This window comes from Myotis daubentonii, chromosome 8, assembly GCF_963259705.1.
Source record: "Myotis daubentonii chromosome 8, mMyoDau2.1, whole genome shotgun sequence".
NCBI classification, from domain to species: Eukaryota; Metazoa; Chordata; class Mammalia; order Chiroptera; family Vespertilionidae; genus Myotis; species Myotis daubentonii.
The window spans coordinates 34663467-34687473 of record NC_081847.1 but is presented as its reverse complement, the minus strand read 5'-3'; the positions used below and the strand labels follow the sequence as shown (position 1 = coordinate 34687473).

The window sequence follows — 24007 nt, the reverse complement described above, 5'->3', positions numbered from 1 at the left end:
GCTCAGTGGTTGAGTGTTGACCTATGAACCAGGAGGTCACGGTTTGATTTCTGGTCAGGACACATGTCCGGGTGGTGGGCTAGATCCCCAGTGTGGGGCATGCAGGAGGCAGCCAATCAGTGATTCTCTCTCATCATTGACGTTTCTATCTCTCTCACCCTCTCCCAGAAATAAATAAAAATATATATTTTTAAAATGTCACTTAGGGAGAGAACCAAGATGGCGGCATAGGTAAACACCGGAGAATGCTGCCTCGCACAACCACTTCAAAAATATAACTAAAAGACGGAACGGACATCACCCAGAACCACAGGGAAGCTGGCTGAGGGGAAATTCTTCAACTAGAAGGAAAGAGGACAGCATACCGAGACTCAGAGGAGGCGCAGTGCGGAAAATACAAAGGTGCGGAGGTGCGCACGGCGCGGGCTGGTGGCTGAGGGCGCGGTTGTCGTTTTCAATCGGGAGGGAGGCTCAGGCCCTGAGCTCCAGTTCTGGGGGAGTCTCTAGGGACCCAGATTCAAACAGGAGAAGCGGGACTGTCTGGCATCGGTCGGAACGCGAGGGCAGCTTTCTCTCCGAGGTTTGCAGCGGTTGCTGGGACTCTGAGAGGCAGAGCCTCTGGGGACCAGACTGAGAGCAGCCATAACTGCTCCCTCCGCCTGCCCTGTTGATCCCATGAGACCTGCCCCGCCCAAGCCCTGCACAGAGCCATTTGCCGGATAGCCTCAGGCAAACGCTGGATTAGCACCTCCCCAGAGGACAGAAGTTTTCCCACTGCAGACACAGCTGACTCTCACAGCCAGTTGGCCTGGAGGTCAAATCCCCCCAGTATTAACTACAACAATCAAGGCTTAACTACAACAAGACTGCGCACAAAGACCACTAGGGGGTGCACCAAGAAAGCATAAAAAAAATGCGGAGACAAAGAATCAAGTCAAAGATTTGAAATGCAAAGAAGCAAAAAACACCCAACCAGAAAAGCAAAATGAAAAAAGAATCCGAAAATACGAAGATAGTGTAAGGAGCCTCTGGGACAGCTTCAAGCGTACCAACATCAGAATTATATGGGTGCCAGAAGATGAGAGAGAGCAAGATATTGAAAACCTATTTGAAGAAATAATGACAGAAAACTTCCCCTACCTGGTGAAAGAAATAGACTTACAAGTCCAGGAAGCGCAGAGAACCCCAAACAAAAGGAATCCAAAGAGGACCACATCAAGACACATCATAATTAAAATGCCAAGAGCAAAAGACAAAGAGAGAATCTTAAAAGCAGCAAGAGAAAGAAACTCAGTTACCTACAAGGGAATACCCATACGAATGTCAGCTGATTTCTCAACAGAAACTTTGCAGGCCAGAAGGGAGTGGCAAGAAATATTCAAAGTGATGAATGCCAAGAACCTACAACCAAGATTACTTTATCCAGCAAAGCTATCATTCAGAATTGAAGGTCAGAAAAAGAGCTTCACAGATAAGGAAAAGCTAAAGGAGTTCATCACCATCAAACCAGTATTATATGAAATGCTGAAAGGTATCCTTTAAGAAGAGGAGGAAGAAGAAAAAGGTAAAGATACAAATTATGAACAACAAATACCCATCTATCGACAAGTGAATCTAAGAATCAAGTGAATAAATAATCTGATGAACAGAATGAACTGGTGATTATAATAGAATCAGGGACAAAGAAAGGGAATGGATTGACTATTCTTGGGGGGAAAGGGGTGTGGGAGATGCAGGAAGAGACTGGACAAAAATCGTGCACCTATGGATGAGGACAGTGGGTGGGGAGTGAGGGCGGAGGGTGGCGTGAGAACTGGAAGGAGGGGAGTTATGGGGGGAAAAAAGAGGAACAAATGTAATAATCTGAACAATAAAGATTTAATTTTAAAAAATGTCACTTAGGTCACTTATGGCTATTTGCACTTTATTAATATCTCATGTGGCAATGTAGGCTCAGCCTTCAAGGGTACATACCTTGGTTGCAGGCTCTATCCCTGGCCGCAGGTCCGAGCATGTGCAGGAGGCAACCAATTAATGTGTCTCTCTCACATTGATGTTTCTCTCTCTATGTCTCACCCCCTCCTTTCCAGTCTCTCTAAAAATTAATGGAAAAAATATCCCTGGGTGAGGATTAACAACAACAAATACAATAATAATTTTTTTTTAATGCTGGCAATTGAAGAAATAAGGAAAGAAAAACACCTTCTATTTCTTAGGCTAGAATCTGACTCATTATTGCAGATCTTGCAAAACCAGTAAGTATTTCTAAGAACTATCTTCTTGTGGTTATCTTAAGTAACTTGAGCTGATACTTTATCTTACTGGGATGGAATCTTTTACGATTTACTAGCTAGGTGTTTTTGCTTAGGTTCCTGAAATGTGCTATAAAGTAATGATTACTGCAATCCACTAAGCTGCTGCAGCCTGCGCTCTGAGCATTCAGTTTCTGTTTATGTCACCCACAAAAGCCCCAATGCAAGTCCTTCCTGAAACCACTGCTGAAGGTGATATGAAAGATCCCAGAATAGGTTACAGATTGTCAAATCTCAACTCCCAATAATCTATTACAATTTCTGTTTCACTTGGACTCACTTCCATTTACACACTATGTTCAAATATGACAAAATGCAAATGCTGCAAATATCTTGCCAAAAAGTTTAAAAATAAAACCACACCTACCACAAGGATCACTGGTGCTCTCTTATGCAAACTATCCTATCTAATAAAAGAGAAACATGGTAATTGGCGTACGACTGCTACCCTTCCCATTGGCTAATCAGCGAGATATGCAAATTAACTGCCAGCCAAGATGGCGGCCGGCAGCCAGGCAGCTTGAAACTAACATGAGGCTTGCTTGCTTCAGTGACGGAGGACTCCAACGTTCCCCGCCTGCCTTGCCGGCCTCTGAGCCTGCAGTTTAAGAAACATTGTAACAAATATAGAAGCTAAACAAAACCCCAGAAACCAGCTTTCAGCGAGCTGGGATCTCAGAGCTGGAGTTATACATTGTTTTGATTATAGAACCTAAACAAACCAGATACCTTCCTTCAGCAGCAGAGGCCTCAGAGCTGGAGCCAGAGCTAAAGCTGGCCCAGAATAAAAAAAAAAAAAAGAAAAAAAGGAGCAGTTGGGAGCTTCAGTCCCAGCCTGAAAACAGCCCTCAGCCCCTCACCCAGACTGGCCAGGCACCCCAGTGAGGACCCCCACCCTGAAGGGTGTGTGACCAGCTGCAAACAGCCATCATCCCCTCATCCAGGCTGGCCAGGCACCCCTGTGGGGACCCCCACCCTGAAGGGTGTGTGACCAGCTGCAAACAGCCATCATCCCCTCATCCAGGCTGGCCAGGCACCCCAGTGGGGACCTCCACCCTGATCCAGGACACCCTTCAGGGCAAACCAGCCGGCCCCCACCCATGCACCAGGCCTCTATTCTATATAGTAAAAGGGTAATATGCCTCCCAGCACCGGGATCAGCAGAGCCGCGAGGCCTCCAGGCACCGGGATCAGCGTGACAGGGGGCAGAGCCCAAACCCCCTGATCGCCTGCGGCTCTGTGTGTGACAGGTGGGGTGGCCACAACCTCCCTATCAGCCCTGCTCTGTTCCTGACAGGGGAAGGCGCCCCAACCCCCTGATCGGCCCTGCTCTGTGCCTGATAGGGGGGAGCTCCCCAACCCCCTGATTGCCCTGCAGCTCTGTGTGTGACAGGGTGCGGCACCCCAACCCCCCCCACCCCATGGCCCCTGCTCTGTGTAAGATGGGGTGCGGTGCCCCAACCCCCCCCGCCACGGGCCCTGCTCTGTGTGTGACGGGGTAGAGCCATAACCTCCCCATCGGCCCTGCCCTGAGTGTGAGAGTGGCTGCGCCCCAACCCCCTGATCTGCCCTGCTCTATCAGCCCTACTCTGTGAGTGACAGGGGGGAGCTCCCTAACGCCCTGATGGGCCCTTCTCTGTGCATGACAGGGGGGAGCTCCCCAACCCCCTGATCGACCCTGCTCTGTGCGTGACAGGGGGGGGAGCTCCCCAACCCCGATTGAGCCTGCTCTGTGCGTGACAGGGGGGAGCTCCCCAACCCCCTGATCGGCCCTGCTCTGTGCATGACAGGGGGCAGTGCCCCAACCCCCTGATTGGCCCTGCTCTGTGCGTGACAGGGGGTGGCGCCGCAACCTCCCCATCGACCCTGCCTTGAGTGTGACAGGGGGCGGTGCCCCAACCCCCCAATTGGCCCTACCCTGAGAGTGACTGAGGGTGGCATCGCAACCTCCCAATCTGCCCTGCTCTGTGCATGACAGGGGGCGGCGCCCCAACCCCCCAATCGGCCCTGCCCTGAGCCTGACCAGGGGCTGCACCTAGGGATTAGGCCTGCCCTCTGCCACCCGGGAGCAGGCCTAAGCCAGCAGGTCGTTATCTCCCGAGGGGCCCCAGACTGCGAGAGGGCACAGGCCGGGCTGAGGGACCCCCTACACCCCCCCAAGTGCACAAATTTTTGTGCACTGGGCCTCTAGTCATTTAAATAAATCAGCACGCTAAAGACAGATCTGCCTGTGTGCGAGTTCAATGTCTGCAATCAGTGTGACAAAGTGAGGAGACACAATGTGTCACCATGATTAACGAAGCCTTAAACTCCAACCTCCCAAGCTTCAGTGCAGATGTGTGATGCTGATAAGATTACCTCGGATTGTCAAGAAATAGGCTCTAAAATCCTCACCCCTGCGGTCCTGGAGAAAGCCCAGCATGCAGCCACCAACGAAGAAGACAGTATCACCCCATTCAAAGCTCAGTCTTCAGGAAGGGCTGGAAGAAATTGGAAGGCTAGCTCATGTCCTCATTTTACATATATAGAGACCAGGGCTAGAGAGGTTGAGTTACTTGCCCCAGGTCACACAGCCAGTGGCAGAATTGCTATTAGAATTCATGCTTCCACCCAGATCCCACTGCCTTTTCATACCAAAATTTCCTGGATGGCATAAGCCTTGAACAAGAAATTCTAAGACTGCCCTGACCAGTTTGGCTCAGTGGCTAGAGCGTCGGCCTGTGGACTGAAGAGTCCCAGGTTCGATTCCAGTCAAGGGCATGTACCTGGCTTGCGGGCACATTCCCAGTAGGGGGTGTGCAGGAGGCAGTTGATGGATGTTTCTCTCTCATGGATGTTTCTAACTCTCTATCCCTCTTCCTCTCTGTAAAAAATCAATAAAATATATTTTTTTAAAAAGAAAAGAAAAGAAATTCTAAGACTTGGGGAGATAAGGAGATGCTGAAAGGAAAATAAGGAACCCACAAGGCAGAGAGGGAAAAGCAAGGCACTAAAAAATTGAATCTTTTGCAATTAGTCAGAGGGTGGTATAGGACTTTAGCCACCCTCTTCTCACCCAATGTAGATATTATCGCTAAAATAAAAAAAAAAAAACAGTTTAGTGCTGAATGACTCAGAAGAAAAGCCCACAGCTCCTACCTGCTTCAGCTGTTTCTGCCCTGAGTGAGACCGCTAAACTAAGAAGTGTGAGAGGTAGTCCATCTTACATACTGGGTATCTGTTTGTTACCTATCAGTCAAGAAACTGACACCTATAGTTACATTAAAATAAATCAAGGGTTTTCCCCCTGATTTTTTCATTCTTTGAAGCCACTTTTTCATCAGCATTTAAAGTTCATTACCCAGGTACGGAAGAGAAAGGTCTTTAACAAAACATCAGGAATATACTGCCCACCTGAAAAACAGATGAACAAGTGAGTGGCAGAAAGAGCAATGGACTTGGGGTCAGCAGGTCTGGGGAAGTTATTTGACTTTTTTGTGCCTCAACTTTCCTCTTCTGGAAAGTGGGAATCACAATAGTAACCAAAGAGTTGCTGGGAGGACTAAGTGAGACAACATATGAAAAGTCCTTAGAACAGCGCTTGGCTCAATAAACGTTAGCTATTCCTATTTCCTTTATTATCATTATCACTGGGTTTGCTACTTATTACCAACTGAGTGCATCTCTAGCTTTAATATGCACAGGAAACACTCGGAGTGGAGGAGTCGGGTCTTGGTAAAATGCAGACTGATCTATTAATCTAGGCTTAGAGTCTGCATTTCAAATAAGCTCTCAGGCGCCCGGTTGGTATGGCTCGGTTGATTGAGCATCATCCCATGCACCAAGAAGTCACCAGTTCAATTCCCAGTCAGAGCTTGATCCTAAGTAGGGGGCATGTAGGAGGCAGCTGAATGATGTTTCTATATCTCTCTCCCTCTCCCATCCTCTCTTTCTAAAGTCAATTTAAAAAAATATCATAATAATAAAAGGCTAATATGCAAACAGTCATCACGTGTAACAACCGATCAGCAGGGACCTGAGGCTGCATGGCACCTGGTCGGGCCGGGGGACCTCAGGCCTCACCCCCCACTCATGAGGCTTGACAGGGGACCTGAGGCTGCAACCCCACCTGGCGGGGCTTGACAGGGGTGGGGCCGGCCAGGTCTGAGTCTCGCCCAATGGGGGTGGGGCCAGCCAGGTCTGGGTCTCTTGCAATTTCGAAGCGCATGCAAGTGGGCGGGGACTTGACTCTGGGTCCTGCGGCGCGCCCCAGACTCTGACAGGAGGGAGATTTTCATATACATTTTACTTATTTTCTTTCATCTCTGACACTTCTAGTATAGAGAAAGGGCAAATAGCAATATTAAAATATTTCCTCTAATTAATTCCCTTTTAATGTGCACAAATTTCGTGCACTGGGCCACTAGTCCTATATAATAAAAGCCTAATATGCTAAGTGTCCGACCCTTGGACCAGTCACTATGACATGCACTTACCACAAGGGAGTAGATCCTCCGACAGGTAGGTTAGCTTGCTGCTGGGGTCCGGCCAATAGGGGCTGGGTGAGACTGGCCAGACATGCCCAGGAGCCCTCATGTGGTTCCTCCCGCCCCGATCGTGCACCAGTGGGACCCCTGGACTGCGCCCTCTCACAATCCAGAACTTCTCGGGGGATGTTGGAGAGCCGGTTTTGGCCCAATCCCCACATGCCAGGACCCATGCATCGGGCCTCTAGTTTTTAAAATAAAAGCTCTCTGAGGACATTAGTGCAGAACACACCTTGACCAGCAAGGATCTACCTAATCCAACACCTAGTAGGTATTTAATACTATTGATAAAAATGTGTATTCTCTCAGCATCTCAATGCTTCATCTGTTAACTGAGGATAATACATATTCCACATGATCTCAACTGACTGAACATTAGTAAATGAAAATGCAGACGAAAGAGCATTCTAAACTGCAAACAAAAGTATACAAGTGGAGGTGGTAGGATTATTAGTCTTAAAATTCACAATGTTGAATTTCCAACACTGTAACCCCTAAATTTACACATGCAAGTATTACCATTTATGAAAAGAAAGCCTGAATTCCCTTGCTCCATTCAAAAATCCTCTAGGAATTCTGGCAGAACACAAGAGCTTTTCAAGGTATTCTCAAATCAAGAGCTCTGCAACTTTAGAAATGTCATTCGATGCCAAGGAAAGAACCACGCTGGCAGGGGCAGCGAGCTTCCCTTGTGATTCCATTCGCTCTCCCAGACCTGGCCAGCCTCCTTCCAGCCTTCATCAGCCAAGATCTCGAGTCAGCACAGCAATGCCAACAGCACGAGACAGATGGCAAAGCCCACACCTGCCACTCCACAAGCTGGCAAAGAGCCAGACTTCAAGAAATGAAGGGCTTCTGGATGTCCAAGGTGGAGCCTTCAGCGAAGCACCTGGCTGTTCTCCTGCAATGAAATCTGTGATTTCCACCCCACAGACTAAAAGATATGATGTTTATACTTTATGCCTGTCCTCCAAGGGGTTCAGAGTGAATCATAGCTAATTCTTCCTCACAGGGCACCTTACCAAAAAGTGCTTTCATCATTGTAGAGGCAGATGGCACTACCAACACCTACCTAATTGCTCAGGCCGAAAACCCAGGAGTCATCCTTGATTTCTTTAGCTCATCCCCCAACCATCCTCCTGCTAGTTCTACCTCCAAAACACATCCACTTACACCATCTCCACTGCCCTGAAAGGCCACTGTCATTTCTCACCTTGCTTCCTAACTAGTCATTTATAAGTTAAGCTCTGAGGTCCTTGAGGAATAGGAAGATGTGGCTGATCTCCACATCTGCCACTCTGCTTGGCATAGAGGGATTAAGTAAACATTCACTGAACTGGAAGTCAAGCTACCAATCCATGGTGGCATCCTCTCAACAACTCTCGTCTTCCTTTGCAACCCAATCTGGCATGGGACTGCAGGGTCCTGGGACGACCCTATCATAATGCTGATATTTTTGCATAATATTGTGACAGCTCTTTTATTCACCCATCAATTAGAATATACAGGAGCTATGTTAAGCCTACAGAACAATAGCTAACATTTACCAAAATTTCCAGGCATTTTACCTGTATTAGGCTCAGATATATCCTCACAATAGCCCAATATGGTGGATACTATTATTATTACCATTTTACAGATGAGGAAACTGCAGCACAAAGAGGTGAAGTAAACTGCAGGGTGGCACACAGCCTGGAAGCGGCAGTGCCAAGAATTAAACGCAGGCAGCCTGATACCATGCTTTTAAGCCACAAGCATGCAATCAGAATTTCACAACAGCACTGAAAGGGCCTTCAGATATCATCTAGCCTGCTCCTCCCATTAAAGAGGAGGGGACTGAGGGACAGAGAAGCCCCCTTCTAAACATTCCAGCTCATTTTGAGGTTCACACTTTGGAGAGTACCTATTTAAATGAAGCTTTATGTAAGATCTGATTTCTTTGCCCCTGGCAGACAAGCCTCTAGCCACAGCAGTTAGAGTAATAAAAAAATACCCTTGTGGCTTGGTAACAGCTACCATTGAGAAATCAGAGACATCAGGGTATGGGGGAGAAAATAGAGGATTTACCTGGGTGTCCTGTTCCATCACTCAATAGGTATAAGATGCTTAGGCAAGTCATTCACTTTTCTGAGCCTCAGTTTCCTCATTGAAATGGAGAGAAAATCACCACCTACCTGGAAAAGTCTATGTGAAGAGTAAATGAGATAGTGTACCTGAAAATGCTTAACCATATACTTTTACATAGATATTACATGTTAAGGACTTCCCAAAAGGCATAAGATACCTTTTTCTTCTGGAAGGGTCAACAAGACCCAAGCAGAAAGTAAGGCCACATAACCTTGGCCATCTACAGGGACCTGACTCGGGACTTCCCTTGCCAGGGCTACCTGCAAAGTCCACACCACCTCCCTTGCTCCGAACAGAATGGAGAAGTAAAACTGGGGATAGGAATACCCATCTGAGCTGGCACTCTACAAACCTAAATCCTACCTGTCTCCAAGTCCTCTCCTGGCAGCCTTGCCCAAACAATCTCACATGCCTCATAACAGGGTGTTGAGCACTGACCATGTGCCAGGATGCTGGAGGTACTCTGGATTCCCACGGTGTCTCACTAACCCGTTTTACAGACAAAGAAAAAGTCAAGGCTACACAATGACTAAGTGGAGAGTCAGTCTCAAACTCAGACACTCAGACTTCAAACTGGATTCTTGGCCCTCGGGCTAGGGCGCCCTAAGAATGCTCCCTCTCCTCTTTTAGGGCACTTTCAACACGCGCGCCTCATCATCTCAGCCGCTCTGAGCAGCAAGCGTTAGGACCGCCTGGGCCAAACAGGTCAACCGAGGCCAGAGAGGAGAAGGGGACTCGCCCAAGGTCACACCGTGCGCGGGAGCGGCGCCCAGCGCGGACCCCAGGAGTTCGCTTCCCGCCTCCCTCCGGAGCCGGGTCCCGATCACAGCCAAACACCTGAGCGGACCCCAACAGCTGGCTGCAGGGTCTGGGGGTCTGGCCGCACCTCCACCCACGGATGGAGGGGCGAGGCCACCCAACGGCCGGAGGATGCCCGGGAGGCAGCGCAGAGGATGCTCCCGCGGGCAGTGCCGAGCCAGCGCGGCCTCCGCGAAGGTCCGGGCGGCGGCGGGACCGCCCAGCCCCGCGGCTGCGGGCTCCTCCCCGGCTCACCTGCGGCGGCAGCCGAGAGCGGGCGGCAGCGGCGGCGGCGGCGGCGGAGGCGGCGAATCCCGGGCTCAGCCATTCCCTACTGCCCCGGATGGGGAGAGACGGCGGCCGCTCACTTCCTTGGCAACCCGGCTCCGCGACCTACTTCCTTAGCAACCGTGTCAATTTCAATAACTTTATTGGGATTCGGACGGCGGACAGGGAGAGCCTGCAGGGCCGGGAGGGGCGGGGCGGGGCTGGGTATTGGCGCCTCGCAGGTGCCTAACACGCTTGGTCTTTCACCCAACTGAGGAGTGTGAGCAGAGAACAATGGGACCTGACTCCACCCGCTGGCATCTGGTGCCTCAGTTTCCCCATCTTAAAAATGGAACGCGTTGCCTTGGTCCCTCCACGCGCCTTCAGCCACCGGTTGACCTTTCCTAAAGAGCGTTCACATCAGTTACCTGACTTGCATCTCAAACTGCTACTGAGGTCCCATTTAGGGTCCACCTGGTCAGTCAAGCCAAAAATTTAGGAATCATTCTTTTCCCCTCCCTCTCCTTCACCCCCAGTCAGTCAGCATGTCGTCAGCATATCCCTTAGTCTACTTCTCAAATATTGCTCTTGTCTATCCATCTTTCTCCATCTTCAGTGCCACCACACCAGGCCGGACCAGGCTCCCCTCATCTCTAATCTACCTGCAATATCAACCAGTTCTAATGGCCTTGGTCAAGTCACTTTCCCTCTCTGAGCCCCAGTTTTTTCATCCACAAATTTGGCATGGCTCCTGCTGGATGATCTCACAGAATTCTCGTGGGAGAGTTGATCATGTAGTGAAATGGAGTAAAATGTAGGGAGTCGTGTAGGAGAAGCACTGTGATTATACTAAAGGGCAACTAAAGATTCCATACGGGGGTTGAAGAGTGCGGGGTAAGGGCTCCAGGCACTGGATTTAGATCTCAGCTCTGCCACTAATAACTGTGGAGTCTTGGGCAAGACACAGCCAGTGAGTATTGGGCCCAGGAACAAGTGTGGGTTCAAAGTTCACGAACTTGGAAGAGAGATCCAGCTCTGCCATTTCTCAGCTTTGACCTTTTGGCTTTTTCCGAGCATCAAAAATGAAGAAATTTAAAGGCACATTCTTTTTTAAAAATGTTTTTATTGATTTTTATAGAGAGAGGAAGGGAGAGAGAAACATCAATGAGAGAAATGTGAGAGAGAAACATCAATCTGCTGCCTCCTGCACGCCTCCTACTGAGGATCAACCTGAAACCCCATCATGTGCCGGGAATCAAACCATTGGTGCCCTGGATGACACCCAGTACGCCCAACCAACTGACCACATTGGCCAGGGCCAAGGCACATTCCTGACCAGTAGGAAATTATGATTAGAGAATGAAAAGAGAGCGAGCACATGGATTTAGGAAGGAGACAGATATTCCACAGATATAAGGTGGTGGTCAAGGTTAAGTAGACCAAGGGGGAATTGAAAGTCACAGAAAGGACTTTTTTATAGAGTACTTACAATGAGTGAAGCACATCGATCTTTACAATCACTGATTATGAAGGTGCTATTATCATCCCCATCCTATAGATGGGAAAACTAGCCAAGATTATGTCTCATCATTACATGAATCCAGAGCCCACACTCTCACCACTGCCTCCAGTCAGGTGCCCCAGCACAGTCTCTTCACCTCTCAAGTCCTCTGCAAACATTGGGTGTGTCTGTGGAGCAGTTAAGACAAAACAAACAAACAAACAAGAGGCTCATCTCTTCCCCATCTCTCTGGAGGCTCCCAGACTCATGAAGAGGGGACACACACTCACAACTCTGACTTGAGGCCTGTGGATGCATGGTCAGCACTTCAGTGACTGGCAAACTGATAATTCTTGGTTATCCCTGTCCCTGTCCACAACTCTGATAGCCCCCCCAGCACCCAGAGGAGGAGGCTGGAGGCTCCTCCTGCCAACATGGGCCCACCTCATTGTTGGCTGTACAGTATTTCCCTTTTCTCTCTGGCCGGGCTCCATGAGCTTGCGCACAGCCTCTCTGTGCCTTTGTTCCAGGGGTTCTCCCCACCAGGGATGCTCTCTCCCCTGCACCCCTCTCTCCTCACAAGCACAACATATCTCTGTTCGTATCTGCTCATTACTCCCTACTCAAAAGCAGGATCCTGCAGACTTCTTTTGTCAGCTGTTTTGTCTCATCCCTGAACTGAGGAAAATGCTGTGTGTACTGGCACCTAAGTGGACAATGTGACCTGTACTTCTATCAATTAAAAACAAGGTCCCCCAAGCCTTGGAATGTACCTCAACCACTGTTATCAAAAGTTACCTTCGTAGCTCTGGCCAGTGTGGCTCAGTTGGTTGGAGCATTGTCCTGTACACCAGAAGGTGGCAGGTTTGATTCCCAGTCAGAGCGCATACCCAGGATGCAGATTCCATCCCCAGTTACAGTGCATGCGGGAGGGAACTGATCATTGTTTCTCTCTCACATTGATGTTTCTCTCCTCTCTCTCTCTCTCTCTCTCTCTCTCTCTCTCTCTCTCTCTCTCTCTCCCTTCCTCTCTCTCTAAAATACAAAATAAAATAAAAGTTATCTTTGTAGGCAAGGCTGGAATCAGTGCATGGAAGCCCTACAAAAGCCCTCATGATAGTTTTTATTTTATTTATTGATTTCTTTAGCACTGCATATCTATTGAGAAACATCAGTTCATTATTTATTATTTATAAATTATTCCTTTATTTATAGCACTGTATTTATTGGTACATCCTATGTGCCAGGCACTGTGGTAAGTGCTTGACAACCTACCTTACCTATCACATAGCTACCTATTTAAGAGATAAAAACTATCATTATCCCCATTTCACAGAGGAGAACTGAGGCTCTAAACAATTACTCAATAAGTCAGTAGCAGAGCCAAAGTCAAAGTCTGTTCTAACTCAACTTCAAAGCCCATGACTTTAGCGTCTTCTGAGCTCACAGACTGGTGGACCATGAGCAGCATCTACTGGCAGTTGTGTTCTATTTGGCCTGCTATGTTTATAAAAAAGAGAATTAATTGCCAACATTTTTTAAAAAAGCAAGAGCCCTAGCCAGCATGGCTCAGTAGTTGAGTGTCAACCTATGAACCAGGAGGTCACAGTTCCATTCCCGGTCAGGGCACATGCCCAGATTTCGGGCTCAGTCCCCGGTGTGGGGCATGTAGAACGCAGCTGATCAATGATTCTCACCATTGATGTTTCTATCTCTCCCTCCCTCTCCCTTCCTCTCTGAAATCAATAAAACATATTTTTTAAAAATAAAAAGCAGGAAATTTCCCATATAAATTGGAATTTCCAGCTTCTTCTAAGATATTCAAAGACTTGGCCACATGGGTTCCCACATGGCAATAATTGCCTGGAAGGAGAGCAGTTGCCCCTGTTAAACTGGATGTGAGTTTCACTTTGCCATATGCTCCCCAGCTCACACCAACCTGGCTCACTCATTTTCCTTGCCTCCCTGGCCCTTGGAAACATTTGAGTTTATGATTCCTGGGTCCATCCATACTTTCTAATAGTTGGAATTGCCTTGCAATGTAGTGAGCTCCCCATCACTGGAGATGTGCAGGCTGAGGCTAGCTGGATACGTGGTAGGGTGTTGGAAGGGGGTTTTAAGAGGCAGTTGGGGAGCTGGATCAGATGGCATACATAATCCCTCCCAGCCCTGCAGTGACAAATATTTACTTAAGACTTTGCAGCATATATTGTTGAGAATTAACTTCCCCTCTGGTCTCAACTTACTACTTCAGCCTTTCCTTTCCCTTCACCTTGGTTTCATGATCTATTTATATGTATTTTAATCACATGGTTATGCTGTATAAATTCTTATAAGCTTCCTCAAATCCTTTTTGGAACAAGGCATGAGGAACAAATAAATCCATGCATAAATATTTACATAAAGGGCTTGGTCCCAGGTAAAGAAAAGAAATAAAAAGAAAGAATTCTAAGTTGTAACCGCCAAGTTATCTCAGTGTCCCTGAGATGCTCGGGCTCCAGGAGATAAAGAGCAGAAGGACCTAAGAGTCTGGGAGGCAGCAGCTGTGAGCATGTGCCTAGCTGCTCCCAATCTACCGTCTCAGGAAAGGCAGCCTCAAAGTTGTATTTAAAATAGATTTTAAAGTCATATAACTAACTGTGCAGTTTCTTTTCTATTTTTACTTATTTTTAAAATACATTTTTATTGATCTCAGAGAGGAAGGGAGAGAGAAAGAGAGATAGAAACATCAATGATGAGAATCTTTGATCAGCTGCCTCCTGCAAGCCCCCTTTCTGGGGACCAAGTCTGCAACCCGGGCATGTGCCCTTGACTGGAATTGGAACCTGGGACCCTTCAGTCCAAGCCAAACCAGCTAGGGCGGCAGTACTTTTTTAATGGCCACAGACTCCTTGACACACTTCCCAAGGGAGGGAGAATGTATGTCCTCTTTCCTTAAATTTGAGTAGGCTGGTAGCAGATTTAACCAACAGAATATGGCAGATGTGATGCTATGTGACCTCTGATATTGGGTCATAAAAACCATGCAGCTTTGCCTGGTTCTCTTGGAATATCCTCTTTCCAGATGCTTCCTCCCGGGACACTTCCTCTTGGAACACAGCTTCCATGCTGTAAGGAAGACCAAGCCTCACTGAGAGTCAGGTGTTCCAGCCAATGGCCCTATCTGAGCCCAGGTCCCGCGAATGTAGTCACCTAAGCTATGTTAGTCTCCCAGTTTAGGCCCCAGACATCATGGAGCAAAGACACATCAGTTCTACCATGTCCTGTCCAAATTCCCAACTCATCAAATCTGTCAGCAGAATTAAAAAATTGTTGTTTTACACTACTAAGTTTGGGGTGGTTTGCTATCAAGCAACTGAAAATTAGAACAGTGACCCAATGATTCAAATCATAAAGAAAATACAGTGTAAAAGTGGTTAGTTTCTTTTCACAACATTTCATTCCATTTCCCTCCCCAGAGGTAACACTGCTAATAGCTTTAATTTTATCCTTTTAGACCTTTTTTTCTACACATTTACATCTGTATGTATAATAGAAATATATGTTTTGTGTTTCCCTTTTTATTAAAGTGAGATTCTAGAAAAAGGCATTAATAGCTTTTTGCTATTAATAATATATCTTTGTGATCTCTTTACATTTACAAAATAACTTGTATTGGTAATCCACGCTGTGGTAGCCAGCTTCCAAGATGACCCTTAATGACCCTCACTGCATTCAAATCCTTGTATAGGCCCCTTTCACACTGACTCAGCAATGGCTTATGTGACTGAAAGGGTCCCTGAGCCCAATTTCAAGGTGTGTGTGGAGCGAGTGGGGGGACTTCTTTATGCCAACAAGCAATTCTCAAATATCAGGAGATGTCCAAAAATTCAACTCAATTCTGATACTATCTATGCGGAGATAGAATCAGATTCCACAGGTAAAGGGCCCAGTCCCACAAAATCGCCCTCCACTTCAGATTAGCTACTAATGGGAGGTTCCAATGACCCTCTCCTTAGGTTCAATTAATTTGCTAGGACCGTTCACAGAACTCAGGAAAACCTCTTTACTCATTAGATCGCCGATTTATTACAAAGGATATTAAAGGGCACGAATCAACAACCAGATGAAGTGAGGTCCCAAATAAAGGAGCTTTTGTCCCCATGGAGCTTGGGGCCCTACAAGGTGTCACATGAAGCCATTCTGGTTCCCTAAACTAGAAGGGCTCTGAACTCCTTCCTTTTGGGTTTTTGTGGAGGCTTCATTACACAGGCATGATTGATGAACTCATTGACCATCGGTGAGGTGTTCAGCCTCTAGCCTTTTCTCCCCTCTGTGGAATCAAAAGTTCCAAACCTCTACTGACCGTTGGTTCCCCTGGCAACAAGCCCCCCATCCTAAGGCACTTTGCAAAAATCATCTTTCATTAATAGGAACATGGAAGGGGGCTTGTTATGAATATCAAGACACCCAGTGCTCCCATTGCTCTTATCCCTCAGGAAATTTCAGGGATTTGGGGAACTTTGAGCCAGGAACTGTGAATGAAGACCAAATAGACCTGAAAAATATATTTTGATTATCGGAATGACAAAGTTTACATGTTTTTGTAAATCACAATATCTCAGTGACAAATAAAATATGGCAGAAATGTTGGTGTGCCACCTTTGAGATTACGTTATAAACGGTACTGGAGCTCTGCCGGTGTGGCTCAGTGGTTGAGTGTAGACCTATGAACCAGGAGGTCATGGTTCGATTCCTGGTCAGGGCACATGCACAGGTTGCAAGCCAATCCCCAGTGAGGGGCATGCAGGAGGCAGCCAATTGATGATTCTCGCTCATCATTGATGTTTCTATTTTTCTCTCCCTCTCCCTCTCTGAAATCAACAAAAAATAAGTATTTTTTAAAAAAGCACTGGAGGTTCAATGGATAGAGCATCGGCCCACAGACTGAAGGGTCCTGGGTTCGATTCCGGTCAAGGGCACATACCTTGGTTGCAAGCTTGATCCCCAGGCCAGGTCAGCCCATGCAGGAGGCAACCAATCGATGTGTCTCTCTCCTTCCCTTCCATTCTCTCTAACAATCAATGGAAAAATATCCTTGGGTAAGAATTAACAACAACAACAAAGACACTGGAGCTTCCATCTTGGTCTCTTGCTCTCTCTCTTGGATCCCTTGTTATGGGGAAAAGAGCTGCCATATCAAGAGCTGCCCTGCGGAGATGCCTGCTTGGGGAATAATTGAAGCCTCCTGCCAACAGCCATAGAAATGAGCAGACCCTCCAGCCCCAGTCAAGCCTTCAGATGACTGCAGCCCTGGCAAACATTGTAACTGTAACCTCACGAAAGACTCTGAGCCTGAATTACCCAGCTAAGCTGATTCCAGATTCAGGACTCTCAGAAACTGCATGAGGTAATAAATGTTTATTATTTTCACCTTCTGAGTTTTGGGGTCATTTATTCAAATACACATGATTTGAAATTAAGAAACAAGTTTTTAAAGAATACAGCAAAAGCAACAACAAAAAGCAAAGAAGAATATAGCTAAAGCTCTCTGTCACTCCTACCTCCAAACATGTGGTCCCCCCCCTCTACCCCCTCCCCACCTGATTTACCAATAGCCCTTGGGAAAGGTTAGGTTGACTATCTGGGGTACAAAAGCAGCCAAGCCCTTGGCCCTCTCCTAGATCATCAGACCCAAGAAAGGCTGCAGCAGTAAGGCTTTCAGCAGCTGTAGAACTGCCCGTCCCCCTCCTCAGACCTGGGCCACGGGCTTTTTTTAACCTAGATGCTCCCTTTCCCTGCCCACGCCTCAGCCACCCACGAGCACCGCCACATCCTGTCACAGGTCTGGGGGTGGGGGCTTCCCCTCCTCACACGCTAGTGGAAAACATTACCTGGCCTTTTTCTTTCTTTTCTTTTCTTTTTTAAATATATTTTATTGATTTTTTTACAGAGAGGAAGGGAGAGGGATAGAAAGTTAGAAACATCGATCAGCTGCCTCCTGCACACCCCCTACTGGGGATGTGCCTGCAACCAAGGTATATGCCCTTGACCGGAATCGAACCTGGGACCTTTCAGTCCGCAGGCCGACGTTCTATCTGCTGAGCCAAACCAGTTAGGGCTACCTGGCCTTTTTCTGTGGCCCATAGAAATCAGAAACCAACTGCTCACCCCTTAACACCTAGTCCCAGCCCAGTTCTTGGACTTCCCTCCCATAGTACTCATCCTCCATCCCGCCCCAGCCCTGCACCCATCACTCCAGCCTTCCCAATCTGCTCTGATACCCCTCCAAGACATTGCTCATGCTATCCCTGTGCCCTGAATGCTGTCCCTTCAGAAAGCCCAACTTTTTTTTTTAATTTAAATTTTTGATTGTTTAAAGTATTACCTAAGTCTCCTTCCCCCGCCCCCCCGCCATTGACCTCTCCCCAGCCGCTCCCAACCCCCACCACATGGCCTCACCCCACTACTGTCTGTGTCCATTGGTTATGCTCATATGCATGCATACAAGTCCTTTGGTTGATCTCTCCCCCTCATCCCCACCCACCCCTACCTTCCCTCTGAGGTTTGACGGTCTGATCGATGCTTCTCTGTCACTAGATCTGCTTTTGTTCATCAGTTTATGTTGTTCACCTATTTGTTTTCTTTTGTCCATTCTCTTGTGTCCCAGTCCCCAGGCTATCCCATGGCAGAGGTGGTGGCAAGTGCCTACAGGAGCCTGAAATTATGAGGAAAGGGAACCTTCCTCTCTAATGGAGGAGCTGTGGGATGGACCCCTAAAGATTTGGCCCTGATGTGGTTGCAGTTGTGAGAAATGCACATCAGAGTCAGGTAAATAAAGCCCCAGGGAGCTGGAAAGTCCCAGGGAAATCTCAGTGAGGCGGCAGTTTGGGAAAGCACTCCACAAAGTTATTTATGGACTCCTGGGCTCAGCCCCCAGCAGTATATGAGCAGATCGACCCTAAACAGCTTATCAGTCTCACAGAAATGAATAAGGAGGTAGGCCGCTGTGAGAGCTCCGGCCTGACCCCTGAGTGACATGCACATGGCGCCGACACACATGGCATCACAGAGGATTTGAAAACGGGATTGACATTGGGACCACAACACAGAAGGCACATGGAGTTTGCAACCTGACCCCACTTTGCCAATGGGCTGCTAAGAGAAAAATATCAGTATTTCTCCATAGATTTAAATGAGACCCAAGCTCTTAACCATAATATTTAAAATGTCCAGGACAGCCCTAACCAGTTTGGCTCAGTGGATAGAGCATCGGCCTGAGGACTCAAGGGTCCCAGGTTCGGTTCCGGTCAAGGGCATATACCTTGGTTGCGGGCACATCCCCAGTGGGGAGTGTGCAGGAGGCAGCTGATCGATGTTTGTCTCTCATCGATGTTTTTAACTCTCTATCCCTTTCCCTTCCTCTCTGTAAAAAACCAATAAAATATATATATTTTTAAAAAATGTCCAAGACAAATTACTTACAACACAAAGAAGCAGGAAAGTCTCAGCTTGCATGGGAAAAGACAATGAAAAGACGCCAACACCAAGATGTTGGAATGATCTGAATAAGGCCTTTAAGCAGCTGTTATAAAAATATTCTAAGGAGAGCCCTAGCTGGTTTGGCTCAGTGGATAGAGCATCAGCCTGCGGACTGAAGGGTCCCAGGTTTGATTCCAGTCAAGGGCACATGCCTGGGTTGCAGGCTTGATCCTCAGTAGGGAGTGTGCAGGAGGCAGGCCATCAATGATTGTCTCTCATCATTGATGTTTCTATCTCTCCCTTCCTTTCTGAAGTCAATAAAAAATGTATTTTTTTAGAAAATTAAAAATACTTTAAGGAGAGAATGGGAGTTAGTGTTTACTGGGTACAGAGTTTTAGTTTGGAAAGAAGAACAAGTTCTGGAGATGGATGTGGTGATGGTTGCACAACAATGTGAATGTACTTAGTGTATTTAGTACACTTAAAATGGATTTAAATGGTAGATTTTATGCTATTATGTTTTACCACAATTTAAAAAAATACTTCAAGTAAGAATGAAGAACCTGATCTTTCTTCAGCTTTTTCATGAATAGAAGATATACGTATACCAAATAGAACTTTTAGAAGAGAAAAATACAATAAATTGAAATTTAAAAAAACCTGAATGGATGGGCTAAACATTAAAATAGAACTGTCACAGGGAAGAATCTGTGAACTTGAAGAAAGATACATAGAAATTACCCAATCTGAACAACAGAGGGAAATATAAAAAAATAAAAATAAAATAAACAGGGTATAAGGGGCCTGTGGCACAATTTCAAAAGATCTGACATATATATCATCGAAGTGGCAGAAATTACAAGAGAAAGAGTGCAGTGCACGAATGTTTACAGCAGCTCTAGTCATAATTCCCCCAAATAGGAAATAACCCCTTCAATGGGTAAACCCATAAACACACTATGTATATCTACACAGGATATAAAAAGGAATGGACTAGGCCTGGCTAGCATGGCTCTGTGGTTAGAGTGCTGGTCTGTACACCGGAGAGTCTCGGGTTTGATTCCAGGTAAAGGGCAGGTACCTGGGTTGTGGGTTCGTTCCCCACCCCTGGTCAGTCAGGGTGCTCGCAGGAAGCAACTGATGGACTTGTCTCTCTCACATCAATGCTTCTCTCTCTCTCCCTCTCTCCCCTCCCTTACACTCCCTCTAAAAAAAATCAATAGGAAAATATCTTCACTCCTTGGGTGAGGATTAAAAAAAAGGAATGAACTATCGATACCTGCAACAATCTAGATGAGTCTCAGTGACATTATTCTGACTGAAAAAAGCTTATTTCAAAAGGCGACGCACTCTATGATTCCATGACATTCTCAAAAAGACAAAACTATAGTGACAGATGGGTGGCTACCACAGGTGAAGGGTGGGAAGAGCATGTCACTACAAAGCGAAACATGAGGGTTTTGGAGGAGTGATGAAACTGTTCTGCATCCTGTTTGTGGTGGTGGTTACGCAAATCTACCCGTGCTAAAATCCATACAACTATACAAAAAAATTGACTATATGTTAAAACAAGCAAACAATCTTTCCCCTCCTCTTCTTCTCCCCCCCCCCCAGGCACCTCTAACCTCCTCTCTCCTGAGCTTCAAGGGCCCTTTTTTTGCCACTGTGACTTATTTCCTGAGTCCATTTCTTCTACCACTCACTTCTATCTCTGTGACTTTCTTTCTTTTTTGTTAATCTTCACCCAAGGATATTTTTTTCCATTGATTTTTAGGGAGAGTGGAAGGGAGAGGGAGAGACAGAGAGAGAAACATCAATGGCAGAGAGACACATCGATTAGTTGCCTCCTGCATGCGCCCTGACCAGGACTGGAGATGGAACCTACAACTGAGGTACATGCCCTTGATTGGAATAGAACCTGGGACCCTTCCGTCTCCAGGCTGACGCTGAGCCAAACTGTCTAGGGCCTCTGTGACATTCTAAATAAAATTTCTCTTATTAAAATAAATAAATAAATAAATAAAAGCCTGGCCAGCGTGGCTCAATGGTTGAGCATAGACCTATGAACCAGGAAGTCACAGTTTGATTTCCAGTCAGGGCACAGGCCTGGGTTACAGGCTCTATCCCTAGTGTGGGGCGTGCAGGAGGCCGCTGATCAATGATTCTCTCTTATCATTGATGTTTCTATCTCTCTCTCCCTCTTTGAAATAAAAAACAACAACAACAAAACACCAATCCCTCTCCCCCTCCCCCCCCCCCCCAAAAAAAACCCCACCAAGCAAACAGAAAGCTTGTGGTAGTCACTCTCCAAGATGGTCCACAGTGATCCTCACCTCCTTGTACTTATGCGCTTGTGTAGTCCCCTCTCACATTGAATAAGCATGGCCTGTGTGACCAATAGAAATGGCAGAAGTGAGGTTGTATGACTCCTGAGGCTAAGTCATAAAAGGCATCACAGCTTCTGTCGTGGTCTCTTGAATCACTCACACTGGGGGAAGCCAGCCACGAAGTTGAGAGGTCACCTCAATCCTGTGAGAGGAGCTGAGGCCTCTCACCAACAGCCAACCCCAACTTGCCAGCCACCTTGGAAATGGAACCTCCAGCCACAGTCAAGCCTTCAGATGAGTACAGCCCTGGCCAATAACTGACTACAACCCTGTGAGAGACCAGAACTGCTCAGGCAAGCTGCTCCCAAACTCCTGACCCACACAGAGGCTCTGAGAAACATGTGGCTATTCTTGCTTTAAGAAACTATATTTTGGGGTTACTTGTTATGCAGCAATAGATAACTATAATGCTGAAATACAGATAATATAAAATAGATAATAGAAAACCTAACTCAGATCATGTCACTCCCCTGCTCAAGACCTCCCCATGATTTCTCACATCAATCACATAAATGCTAAGGCAAGGTCCACTCTGATCTGGCTCCGGCTCCCTCTCATACTTCACCCACTACCCCTCCTCCCTGTCCCTCAAATACGATAGGCTAACTTCCACTCCAGCCCTCCTGTACTTGCTGTTCCCTCTGCCTGCAATGCTGTTCCTTCTGCCTGGAATGCTCTTCTCCAGACATCCACACAGCTTACTCACTCACCTCCTGCAGGCCTCTGCTCAAATGTCACCTGGACACAGAGGCCTTCTCTGACCACCCCAGTCACTCTCTTTCACAGTCTTCTTGTTTTTTAATCCTCACCTGAGGATATGTTTTATTGATTTTAGAGAGAGAGGAAAGGAGAGGAAGAGAGAGAGAAACATTGATATGAGAGAAAAACATCGATCGGTTGTCTCCCACATGCTCCCCAACCAGGCCCGGGGATTAAGCCCACAACCGAGGTATGTGCCCTGACTGAGAATCAAACCCTCGACCTTTTGGGTTCTTTCAGAAAGAACCCTGAGACATAAAAAGGAATGGGACCTTTCCTTATGTCCCATACTTTCAGGGTTCGAGCCACTCATAAGCTGTATGTTAGCTTATGTAAAGTGCTTAGAACACAGTCTTGGCACATGGGAAACAATACATGTTGGTTATTATTATAATTTCAAGGTGCTGCAGGAGCTCAGAAGAGGAAATTTTTAGAATAAGATCTCGAAACGTTAATGAGGAAAGTCTTGACTATAGCATGGAGTTGTGAAAAGTGAGTAGAATATGAATGGGCAATAGTTTCTCTTTTACAGTAATTTCTAATACTTGGCCCTCCCCTTTGATAGTCCCACGGTCTTATTCTGTGGGTCTTCAGGGCCTGGCATAAAAATAAGGCTGAGTGAGGGTCTCCCTAACTTAATCTTCATAATTGACATGCCATTATTTACTTACCCTTTTTCTCTAAATCAACTCACTTTTTGTAACCTAAATTAAGAGGAAACTCTAAACCACATCTGTAAATGAAAATATGCAAATACAAAGTATCCAAAAGTAAGTATAACGAAAGCAAAACTGATGTCTGACTGTGAGGTCTGCTCTCCTTAATGACATGCGGGCACAGAACGGAGACTTTCTCTTTGGAATTGTTAGCAGGACTGAGGACGCTGGAAAGCTCATTCTCTTCTGTGAGCGCCCTGGACCTTCTTGGTCGCTGTTAGAGAAGGTACATCCCATATTGGAGAGAGGGAAGGTATGCTAACAAACTTTTAAAAACATTCTTTATTATTTAAAGTATTACATACGTCTCCTTTCCCCCCATTGACCTCTGCCTGGCCACTCCAAATCTGTTTTAAGAGGGGAGGATTTTTAGACTGGGGCGGGGTCTCCTCCCGGGCTTTCCCTCTGCCCCCTTGGTGGGCACTGTTCCCCACTTCTGCTGAGTCACTGAATGTGGGGAAAGAGGTGTTTTCTGGAAAATGCCTTTTGTCCCTTCCCTTTCCTTCCCTTCCCTTCCCTTCCCTTCCCTTCCCTTCCCTTCCCTTCCCTTCCCTTCCCTTCCCTTCCCTTCCCTTCCCTTCCCTTCCCTTCCCTTCCCTTCCCTTCCCTTCCCTTCCCTTCCCTTCCCTTCCCACTGTTCACTTGGTTGGGCTTGGCATCCTAGGCTGATGCTGGATTAGATATAAAAACAAATCAAACCTGCTTGCCCTTAAACAATGTTATTTCAAGGGAAAGACCCCCAACCCTGAAATAAGCCAGGTTTCAAGTAAGAATCTGAACTCTGACAATATAATCTATATTACATATAAATCTGATTTGCCTTTGGGCTATGGGGTTTTCCTATCTAAGGATAGAGAAAATGAACAGAAGGGATCTTTATTTCCGGGCCTACGAATGCTTTTTATTATTACTCTCGAAGCTTTTTTGAAGTGAATAGAACATGAAAATGAGATCTCCACTCTTTGTTTTCCCCTCTATCCTGTCCTTCCTTTCTTACTCCCTTACTCTCCACCTTCTTCCATATTTTCAGAGGATCTATGATGTATCAGGACAGTGTTTCCCAGCTTTGGTTCCTGTGAACACTATTTTATTTAATCCACAATCTGTCTCTACTGGAAATTACTTTTTTTAAAAATGTAATTCCCTGCCAGAA

General features: G+C 46.7%; 1 protein-coding gene across 1 annotated transcript in view; it reads right to left on the bottom strand.

Moving 5' to 3' along the window:
* Window positions 1–10160, bottom strand: part of KIF3B (kinesin family member 3B) — a 45352-nt gene extending 35192 nt beyond the window's left edge. The window contains exon 1 of the mRNA XM_059705850.1: window positions 10019–10160. The gene's annotated coding sequence lies outside the window, so the exon portion shown is untranslated. The remainder of the gene's footprint in view (window positions 1–10018) is intronic.
* Window positions 10161–24007: the final 13847 nt, after the last annotated feature.